The 12,274-nt window shown below is 31.8% G+C and overlaps 1 pseudogene; it reads left to right on the top strand.

Annotated features, from left to right (window-relative positions):
• Window positions 1-6,212: 6,212 nt before the first annotated feature.
• Window positions 6,213-10,924, top strand: LOC129300014 (filament-like plant protein; annotated as a pseudogene).
• Window positions 10,925-12,274: the final 1,350 nt, after the last annotated feature.

The raw sequence follows: 12,274 nt of genomic DNA, 5'->3' as shown, positions 1-12,274 counted from the left end.
ATTGATCATTAAATTGATTAAGATAGTGATTAAGGGTTAGTAGTTCAATCGAGAGTCAACTTGAAGTTAGACTAATCTTAATTAAAATAATATAATATAATTTATATACATAAAAATGTTCATATTTGAATATGAGAAAAATAAATATTTAAATAAAAAATCATTAGTTTTGCCCAAATAACCCAATGAAAGTTCAATAAAGAGAGAAAAAATCTTATGCATACCAGCACAATCCCAACAAAAATTTAGCAAACTCAATAAAATCTCAATAAAATTTAATAATTTTGCTTAAATAAATGGACCGAGTTAACTAGTCGGGTTATAATTAGGTTGACTGTGTCACTCTTAAGTTGATCAGGTTTGTCTAGATTAATACTACCTTAGGCTAGGTCATAAACTGGATCTGCCAACTAGTTGGTTCACTAGATTACCAGTTGAATCAACCGATCTAGTCTAATTTGGGTTTCCATTCATTGAAAAAGACTTATATGCAAGGTCCACAGTCCACTACTCTACTTCCTTAAGAAGATCAAGTAACAAGACTGGAAATGGAAATCCATTGCTACTAGTGCTATGTTTGATAATTGATAGTAAGGAAAATTAATTCACAAATCCCAATAGTTTTCCTTAATTTTAAGTTAGGAAAACACAATTATTAGTCTATGTAATTTTAACATGTTTACATATAGGTCCTTGAAGCCTTTTTATTTTTAATTGCTTCAAGTCTCTCTAGTTTATCTTGTCTGCAATGTTAATCCTTTTGTTTTTGAATATATCTGAAAGAATGATAAGATAACATTAATAATGTTAAATATGCTTATCTATGACTAGCACGTTTAATTTTTTGTGCCTAGATGAATTATGATTCAATAGGTTGAAACATGAAACAAAATAGGATGAACAACATTGTTAATCTATTAAATTATAATTCTATCTCAATTCTCAACATATATTACTAGCATTAGTCATAGGTCAACATATTTAACACTATTAGTGCTATCTTTTTTTTTTCCTAGACATATTCACAAATAAAAGGATTAACGTTACCAATGGAATAAACTAGAATGATATAGAGCAATGAAAAAAACGATGGCAACATATGTCAAGACACATTAAAACTATAAGAACCAATAATTATATTTTTTCAATTAAGTTCTCATAAATTATTAGGCAAAGGGGCAAAAATACTCACAAAGTAATCAGCAACGGGCACCCAGTATCCTAAAGTGATGAAAAGAGCAAAAATACTCATAATGTTATATGGATGGGTGCAAAAGTTAACAGACCATTAACTTTAACTTAACACTATTAGCTTTGATCGTTAAATACTGACTGTGTATGCCACGTGTTAATCTTTGCTAACGTGCACTAAAAAGGGGCAGAAATACCCACGAAGTCATCGACTAGGAGCAAAAATACCCATAACGTTACTAGAATTGGTGCAAAAGTGACTAATACATTCAATCCCTTAAATATTAACTGTTTAGCTGACAACTAAGTAGAAGTTGACTATTTTTTTACTGATGTAGACAAAAAATATTTCTAGATGAAATTCTCTAGAAGTTAATCAGTTATTGTATGACTATCATGTGAGAAAATATTATTTTGACTGAATATTAAATTAAATTGCTTGTTTTTTTGCAGTAGTGGCGAAAATCATTTGAAAATTTTGAATCTATTATGAATGCAATTGCTTAAGATTGTGACAATATTCTTAAGTTAGATGTGCTCAGTCTTGATCTTCGATTTTGAACAACCTATTTCACTATGTTAAATCTCAAGTTTTACAAATAAGAAAAATGAGTGAATAGGGAGAAAGGAAGGGAGCGAGATATGTGGTGATTGAAAGAAACCATATGGCATTGATTTTAATATATTGATCACTATTGCACCTATTAAAATAACATTATAGGCACTCATACAATGATCGATCAACATCTGTAAAAATTCATTCAAGAATATTTTTTGTCTACATCAGTGAAAAAATAATCAACTTTTGCTTAGTTGTCAACTAAACAGTCAACATTTAAGGGATTGGATGTATTGGTCACTTTTGCACCAATTCTGGTAACGTTATAGGTATTTTTACTCCTGGCCGATGACTTCGTGGGTATTTTTACCCTTTTTTTAGTCCATATCAGCAAAGAATGACACATGGCATGCACAGTTAGCATTTAACGGTCAAAGTTAATGGTGTTAAGTTAAAGTTAACGGTCTGATTACTTTTGCACCCATCCATATAACGTTATGGGTATTTTTGTCTTTTTCATCACTTTATGATATTGGGTGCCCGTCGCTGACTACTTTATGGATATTTTTGCCCTTTTATCCTAAATTATTTTATCTGAATAAGCTCTTATAAATTATAATGTCTCATTTTTATTTTATTTTTATCAAAATCTTAAAATTTGTAATTTTTTGTAATTTGATTTATTCATCATGCATGCAACGCATAAGGGTGAAAGCTAGTTTTCCCAAAAATTTATTGATTGATTTTTTTTAAGATAATTAAATCTTTATTAACATTGAAAGGAAGGGGCTCAATGCCCCTTACGCATGGTCATTGCTCAAACTTTAAAGATAAAAAAATAGCGTTAGAAGAGTGATCCTCTAATTAGGATTGTCAATACTTGAATCTAATCTAATCTTTAGATCCCAAATAAATGTATAAAAAAGTAATTAAGGCTTCTTTACTGTCACTTTAAGCTTATGTTGTTGGTGCTTTAATTTAGTTTATATTTCCTTGTTAACATAATATTAGCTGTACTCATCAAATGTAATATAATTTAACCATTTATATTACCAAAAGTCCAAACAACGATGGTTTTGGGCCCAACGTCACTGTTAAACCGTTGGTTATTTATTATTAAATAAAAATTAAAGTGGTTGGCCAAAGTGGATAAAAATTAAATTAAAGTACAAATTAATTTCTGCATCGATCTTCTCACCAAAAAATAAAAAACCTGTATCTATCAACTTGTCTTTTTTTATTTTTATTTTTCATATATAAATCTATCAAGAATCACAATAGAGTTTCTCCATTATTGACTCTAAATTCGGTTCAAAAGTTAGCCCTACACACAATCATGCATTTTTTAATGTAGGGCTCCTTTACTTAGTAATATTGATTGAACTTCAGCCTCATTTATGTTTTAACATAATTGGTTAACACTGATTAAAAATAAAAGAAGCGTAGCTATCAAACTATCAGAATTTGCAAAGAAGATAAATATATTATTTGTTGATGAGAGAAATGTCAAAGTTTGCAAGCACATTTTCCTCTTGGACACTCTCACAAAAACAGGCCACCATTTTATTCCCAATTATTTCTTTTTCTTCTTCTTCTTTTTATTTATGAAAAGGAATATTCCCATGTGATCTATCATTGAATACATAATTGACATGCCCAATGAAAAATACCAAAATTTCTATTAATGAGAGAAAAATTAAATTCAACCTTTCATTCAAGGTAATCTGAGTACGTTTTCTTCTTGTTTCTTTCTTCCTTTCCTTCTCTCTTTCTTTTCTGCCTGTCCTCACATGGTTTTGCTTGGCTTCTTCTTTTTTTCCTATATATACATAATAATATTGATCACACGTAATATGTCACTTGTTTTTATTCTCCTGTGTGTTGTGATGTTAATAAATAATAATTAATCTCTTTTCATACCCGCATAAATAATGGAAACAGAGCAAAGAGACATGAAAATTTGTATTTTTTTTTATACACCTAAATAGAGGTGCAAATAGCGTTTACAATCAACAAGTTTAAGACTCGTTGGGTAAATATCATCCCATATTGAGAAGTATTTTCTGGCTTTTCAAATGTGAAAAGTTGTTTGAAAATTTTTGATTGGGCAAAATGTCTTTTTTAAACATAGGTTTAGAAAGTCATTGAAAGTAAATTAGTCAAGGCGACATGCATACGCTTTTGAAATGCAGCTGAAAGCACATTCTCAGCTGTTACACTTTTCCACCATTCATCATTTTAACACTTGTTCCATCATCATAGTGTCCCTTGTTCAATTTTTTTTTTTTCATACTTGAACACATGTTTTAATGAAAAATAGTCAAATAAACAAAAAAAATATATTATAAACTGTAATAAATAATTAAATTCTTTTAAAAATAATTTACGATAAGAATTAATTTTTTTTTCTAAAAATGTCTTATAAAAAGATTAGGGGTATAAAATATGATTATGAATTTATGCATTTTAATGATAAAATATGATTAACTCTCATGATAATTGCACTGACCATGTACTTCTATCTTAATTTTAAGTATAACTTTTAATACAGAGATGAAAAGAGTTCATGATTTAATTAGAAATAAGATTATACATTATAGATGGAGTAATTAATCATGTTAATTTTTTATATTAATATATGTTAAATTATTTATTATATAATTTTTTTTCAACATGCCAAACTTTATATTTTTTATTCTTATTATTTAACATATCAAATTTTATATTATTTAAAATTTTATAACATTTGTTAAACATTATGTTTGTATCACAAAAATTATAAATCATCATAAATCAATATCATCATTGGTAATTATATATTCAAAAAAATATTTCACTATATATATAATCCAAACAACTTTTAGCTTACCAAATTAATTTTAAAAAAATATAAATAAATATAAATTGTGTTATAATAATTAATTTTTATTAAACTGATCTTTATTAAATAAAATTTTGCAAATTGACTTTTGATTAATAAAAAAAATAAATATGCACTTCATATTTGTCATTGAAAGGGAGAATACCTTCCAATTTTGATTGGATTTAAAACAATTTTCAATAGTTCAAGCTTACACGTTATATTAGTTACCTAGTTGATATTTAAAGCTTTAAAAGTATATTTATTCGAACACAACTATTTATAATTAAATATACTAAATTTGATGAATTTATAACTTTTTTTTTTGTATATGTCTCTAATAATATAAAAAATATGATTTTTCATATGCCTCAAGGTCAACTCAATATTTATTTTTGCGTGATATAAACAATTGAAAAATTTTTTATCAAAAAACATATTTGGAAAATTAAGTTCAGCTCATTCACAACACAAGGAAATTAAGAAATTTAAAATTATTAAACTAGTAAATAATTATTTTTTGAAAAATTTAAGAGTTAAGAAAAAATTATTAATCTAAAACCTATTTTTTATTTTTAATTATTGAAAATAATTTTAAATTTAAAATAGACACTCTCAATTGAAAATTTGATCCCTAATTCTTCGAAGAAAAAAAAAAAAAACTCTTGTTGCCAAGCATAGATTTTATAAATATTTTTTTCTTATATTTTTTTTTTGAGATGAGATCTTTTTTTTCTTATATACATTAGACTAAGTGTGAGAGAAGGTTACTTGGTTCAGAGACTTGGATTTTAGTCATTTTACATTTGAAAATGATGATTTAATGACCACAAATTATTGCGCAACAATCTTCTTAAGAGAGCGAAAGATTTTGCTCTCACAAAGTTGTTGATATTCCGCAATCAAAGAGCACAAGTTCAGACGAAGGAATTTCACACTCAATGGTCACAATCACAGCGTCCATGTATTCTAAAGTAAGCGTGAAATTGTGGACTTGAATTGTACTGCTCTGTTTTGCAACAAAATAATAATAATAATAATAAAAACTGTACTGCTTTGTGAGACAGGGACGAGGAAGTTGCAGACTCGGAAAGAAGGGAAATGACGAAAGTGTCGCCATTCCAGTTCGCACGAATCGAACAATGTAACAGTAACATTTTTTTAAATACATCAATTGTAAAATATCATTTATAATCTATTCAATTAAAATATTTAAAATATATAAATAAAACCTTTCATGATATTATTTTAATTAATTTTATTGTATAATAAAATATATAATTAATTTTTTTATTTTTTATTTTTATTAATATTATAATTAATTTATATTTAATAACGTTTGATGTTACGTCTTCATCGGAGGAACTATAAATGGTGCTTTACACCCAATTTACTTAAAAATTTATCATACAACAAGTACAAAGCCAAATTAATAGTATTATTAGGTTATTAGTTGTAGAATTAGAATCATTTTTTTAATGTTTTTGTAAAGTTTGTAGTAAAATTCGTCGACCAATGGGCGGGAATAACGCGCGTGCTGTTTAAAAAACTGGAATAAATTTACCAGCAAATCAAATCTTCATGATACGGGAAAGAGGGAGAGATAAAACTAGGTGTGGACTTTTTTGAGTTTTTCTTTCAGCCCACCCTCCCTTCCAATTCAAGACAATCACATGGTCCTACTCCTTCCTCCTCTGTCCCGATTCTGAATTTATTTTTCCGTCCCTCAGGAACAAACCTGTTGGATAATATTTCTGAAATCATCCTCCCAAGGTGTTCCTTCAATCCTTACAATTCTCCTGACATTCCTCTCAGATCTCCGGAACCTGTCTCTTTTCCGCATTCTATTATATGTCTTGTTCAACCTCTCACCTGAAGCAGGTATCTGAATTCTTAAAATATAGCTCGATTCAAATGCTTTCCGTGTTGATTGCTCTCTGGGATTTCCAGATATTTTATAATGAGTACTCGAAGTTGCTTTCTTTGTTTTTCCTTTTTCTCTGGGTTGCATGTGATATTTCAAGCCGGTCACCACATTCAGCGTTCATTGGTATTTCGATATTGCCATTTGTTCCCAATTCTATCAAATGGCGTGAAATTGGGGAGAGTCGGTAGGTGTATGTCATATGAGTTGTTGGAATTTTGAGTCTCAAGTAAGAGTGCCTATTAAACATTAATTTTCAAAAGGGTATTGCAATCGTCCATCTTCACTGGATTACGTGTTGCGACCACTGACATCTTACACTCCCTTTTGGGCGGTTTTACCAGAAGTTAAAATCGAGTTTGATGGACTGGGAAGTGAATTCTAAGCAAAGCTGATAACTACATTTTATTTTATTTTCAATTTGAATATGCGTCTGGTGCTGTGGTTCAACAGTTCAGGCTGATCTTTTTTTTTGGGGTGCGTTCTGCTTGCAGATTTTGACGGCTCTGAACTTCGTGTACCGATTGAATCCATTCATCAATCAATTTTACTCTGATCAAGTTCCAAATTTCTTCTTACTTCAAGCCAAGAGATTGAGATTCCGTTAGCAATGAACTTTTTCCATACAGGATTGGGGATTCGTGTAAAGAAACACTAGACAAAGTCACTGTGAAGTAATAGGTAGGTGCTGCTTTGTGTAATTGTAGATGGACCGACGAAGTTGGCTATGGCGCAGGAAGTCATCTGAGAAGAGTCCTGGTGAAACTGAGAGTTCAGGGTCAATATCGTCTTATTCGGAAAGATTCTCGGATGATCAGGTAGGACAGTGGTATGACTCTGTTCTGCCCATCTCTCTAGATAGTTTCTCTTCATCTTCGTTCGGCATTTCCGTGAAAGGCAAAACTAATTCCAAGTAGCTTTCTGTACCCTCGCGGTGTCATAAGTTTTCTCGGCCGCAGTCATTTTCTAAAGCATATAGGCTTTTAGCATCATAGATAATCGTTGAGGTTTGATATCTCCGGTTATTCAAGTTATTGTGATGTTGGAAAAAAAATTTGACGGACTCTGATGTTTCTACTATTTTTTCCAAGGCATATCCAACCCAAACTAATCCATCACCAGAAGTCACGTCTAAAGCTGCACCCATTGAAGAAGTTAGTGACGTGAAGATTCTAACAGAAAATTATCTGCTTGTCTTCGAAACATCAGGGCCAAAGAAGACTTGGTAAAGCAGCATGCAAAAGTTGCTGAAGAAGCTGTCTCAGGTACTATTTCTTGGACCTCCTTTCATGCCACAATAAGTGATGCTACCTCATTATGTTTATTATCGCATCAATTTGAGATTCATCCAAGTCATAACTCAAAAGTAAACCCTTAAAAGATGATGTTATTGGGAGAATATGAACAAAACTTACATGGGGAACAGATACTGAGAGTCATAATCAACCGCAAACAGTTTAGTCATTGTTTCATACGTCAGTGAGCATTAATGATATGCGCATGCCCAATGCTGAAGACAACTGGGGAGCTAATTCATGTAAGAAAATATTTACTCACTATCTCTAAATTTTCGTAATTTGATTGTCAGGCTTTCTTGGAATGAGAAAGCTAATGACTTTTGGCTGTTGCTACTGTCATTGCATAGATTATTGTTTACATTTTCTTTTCAAGTGCAGACTATTTTTATGGCTTTGATGGATGAAAATTCTAAATGAAAGCTAAAATTGTCTTTTCCTGATCCGTGGATTAAATTCATATTTGGAGTATCCATAATCCATAATACTTGCTTTATCTGTGAGCCCATGGCTATCATATGTATACTGCATTCTTTTGGCAAGTTCATCCATAATTCTTTGGAAAGCTTATTACCACCTTGGTTTTCTATCTTTTCTTTTCTTGCAAGTTGAAAACTTAAATTTACAAATGCAATAAGTTCCTGATATTGGCTTTTGGGTGTGTTTAGGCTGGGAGAAGGCTGAAAATGAAGTATTGTCTTTGAAACAACAACTTAATTCTGCAAATCAGAAGAACTCAACTCTTGAAGATCGAGTTAGTCATCTTGACGGGGCACTCAAGGAGTGTATGAGGCAATTGAGACAAGCTAGAGAAGAACAAGAGCGAAAGATCAATGAAGCTCTTGCAAATAGCTCTCGTGACTGGGAATCCAAATATCTGAGCTTGAGGCTCAACTTCAAACTGCTAAAGCTGAATCTTCTGCATCAATTCGTTCTGATCTTCACCTTAGACTTGAGGCTGTGGAGAAAGAAAATTCAGGACTTAAACTTGAGCTGCAATCTAGACTTGAGGAACTAGAATTCAGGATCGTTGAGAGAGATTTGAGTGCAGAAGCTGCTGAAACAGCGAGCAAGCAACATCTTGAGTGCAAAAGAAGGTGGCTAAGCTTGAAGCTGAGTGCCAGAGACTAAAAGCCATAATTCGTAAAACATTTTCTGCTAATGATCACAAATCTTTGGCTGCCTCTTCAGTTTATGTGGAGTCCTTTGCAGATAGCCTGTCAGATAGTGGAGAAAGGCTACAGGCTATTGAAAGTGATGTGCGCAAATCAGGTGGCTGGGAGATGAATGAATGGGGCCAAGTCGTTCTGACTCATGGGCATCCGCTTTAATCACAGAACTTAATCAGTTTAAGAATGAAAAGGCCATTGGAAAAAATCTTGTGGCCCCTCCAGTTGAGATCACTCTCATGGATGATTTTCTTGAGATGGAAAGACTTGCTGCACTGCCAGATACAGAAAGTAGAAGCATTTCTGCTGAGGCAGGACTGGCATCAAGTCAACCCAATGCTGACCAAAACGCAATCAGAGATGAACTGCAAGCTATAATTCAAAAGAATACTGAATTGGAGGAAAAGGTGGAAAATATGGAAGCAGATAGACTTGAGAAAGAGATGGCATTTGCTGAGTGCCGAAAGCAGCTTCAGGCATCACAGAGTCGAGTAAAGGAAGCAGAGTTGAAGGTAGCAGAGCTTCAAACTAAGTTAGCTCTTGTAAATAAGACAAATCAAGAAGCTTATGAAGAACTGAAGTCAACCAAAACAAAATATAAGGAAACTGCATCAAAATTGAATTGTTCAAAGCGAAGTAGAGGATTTGGTTTCAAAAATTGGTTCATTGGAGAAGGAGATTGAGAAGGAGCGAGCTTTGTCTGCCGAGAATGTTGCCAAGTGTGGGAGGATGGAGTTGAACTTTCAAGGATGAAGCATGAATCTCAACTAGAGCTAGAGGCTGAGAAAATGCACAGAGAAGGCGTTAACATTGAGTTGAAGTTAAAGCAGGTCAGTTTGCTAAAATTAGGAACACTGGAAATCTGCTAATTATTTGCCATTCTGCATAAATGCTTAGAAAAGAGCTATTTTTTCCCCCAGAAAATGGACTTGCTAGTCAAACACTATATGTGTCCTAGGACTCCAAAGTAGCACGATAGCATGGCTTGTAAAATCATGCTTTGCCTATTCGAAATGAGATTTGCTGAACCACACTTGCTTTGCTCCCCGTTCAGTTCATAAGGATGGCATATGAATACATTTATCATTCATGATTTAGAATACATACCAGAGTAAAATTGCGGGAGACGTCAATTCTATTAAAATTAATTTTTTAGTCAATGGAAAAAAAGTTGTCACATTTGCCGGCATTGAAGCTAATATCTAGGGGAACTATAAATATGTGAAGCTTTGTTGGAATTGCATCGAATTAATGTCTTGCTTCACACGTTTAATTATCTCCACATCTTTATTGCAGGAGAAGGAACTTGCTTTGGCTTCTAGTAATTTGCTGAGTGCCAAAAGACCATTGCATCTCTTGGTCATCAGTTAAAGTCCCTTGCAACACTGGAAGATTTCCTGCTTGATTCAGAGAACCCTATGGACCTAACTCGTGAAGTTACGCCAAGTCCTAAAAATGGCGCTGATCCCTTGAAATTACATCACTTCGATCTGCCTAAAAGAAATCCTGAGTCATCAATATTGTTAAAATCATCTTGTGACCATGAGAAAAGCCGCAATGGTTTGGTAAGTTCTCTGCTAGAAGTAAGAGTGTAAGCAGAACAGGAACTCACTGAATTAAGTCATACTTAAATGTGTTTATTCGTCCCTTACAGTCTCCTGGATTCAACATTTATGAATCCAAAGTTACATATTTTACTTTAAAAGCACTGGTTGCAGAAGCATAAGTTGCTCAAAGCATATAGTTATGTGTAAATCCCAATACTTGTAAAGAAAATGGTTTTGATGACCTGTTATCTTACAGCTGTCTTTGCTTTGCTTCTTTAATTCATTGGTCAGTTCAACAATGAGACAAGAATCCCATATATCAGGTGGAAATTTTTGGTTCTAATCATGCAACGGGATCACCTAGACAAGTTGATTTTTTGTTTCTTCTTGATTGTTTTTGATAGATTCTAGAAGAGGTCACGATATCTGTCATTTCTATGATTGTCTGTATGTGACTAATTCAAACTTGAAAGGCATAAAGAGATTCTCTCTCTCTTTTTGCCTTATAAGAAAAGATTGGTGGGGTCTAGTTGATTGGGTCTCTGCCTTCTGTTTATCTTTTCCCAACAACAGACCGGATGTAGTACTGGGGAAGATTCGATTGGGATTGGAGGTCTCATTTTTGTAGCAACAAGGAAGTGAAATTACAATAAAGAACCTCACAGAAAAAGCTCGCAGTTAGAAGGATAATTTGCTGATTAGGAAATAAAGAAAGAAAAAATGGCGTTTAAAAAGCTTGTGTAATAGGAAGAGGTGGGGGGGGGGGGGGAGGATTCAAACGTTTATTTCCTGTGATGCAAAAGAAATTATTTCCTAAGAATTCAACTGGATTTTTTTAGAATATTTAATTATTTTTATGTAAAACTTGATATTTACATACAAAAAGTTTGATTGTTTTTGAAATAAGTTATTCAATTTTTCGCTTTGTTAAAACTTTTTGATTTTTATATCTAAATATATATAATAAAATAAATTACACTAATCAATCCTAAATTTGGTTCAATTATGAAATTCTCCATCCTGTTTAAAAATCCTACACTAGAGCCTACGAGTTATAGGAAACTTTTTTGCAATTGGGAGATTTCATGACCAAACTTATTAACGTCAACCCTTTTAACGTTTCAAAAAATCAATTTAGTTCTTGTAGGTCTCACTTGGGATAATTAAAATTAAGTTTTTGAGGAAAATAATACAAATAACTCCAATTCATATGTCAGTTGTTTTTTTTAATACAACATTTATTTATTTTTTTACACGAGTTATTTATATACTTAATTTTATTTATTTATATTTATAGTAGTGTTGTATTGTTAATGAGAGTTCCAAAATTTTTTTATTTCAATTATTTATTTTTCATACATCAATTGTTTATTTTTTATACATAAATTGTTCATGTACTTGACTTCACTTATTTATATTTATAGTGTGTTATACCATCATTTATTTATATTTATAGTGGTGCCATGCCATTAATAAAAGTCACAAATTTTCCCTCCGTTTCCTTATGTCAGTTGTTTTTGTTTGAGGAGATTGGGGTTATTTGTGTCATTTCTCTCAAAAATTTAATTTCAATTTAGCCCATTAAAATTAAATTTCAATTTAGCTCAAGTGAAACCTATAAGGATTGAATTGACGTTTCAAATTTAGGGGGTTGATTATCAATAAGTTTGATCAAGGTGGTTGAGCTAAATTTTTCCTTTTTGAATTTTGCTGAAACGACACCATTTTT

Source organism: Prosopis cineraria, unplaced genomic scaffold (genome assembly GCF_029017545.1).
Source record: "Prosopis cineraria cultivar Desert tree isolate PC_DT_omini unplaced genomic scaffold, ASM2901754v1 PC1390, whole genome shotgun sequence".
In the NCBI taxonomy this organism is placed as follows: domain Eukaryota; kingdom Viridiplantae; phylum Streptophyta; class Magnoliopsida; order Fabales; family Fabaceae; genus Prosopis; species Prosopis cineraria.
The sequence above is the reverse complement of the archived record's forward strand: the minus strand, read 5'-3'. Positions and strand labels throughout refer to the sequence as shown.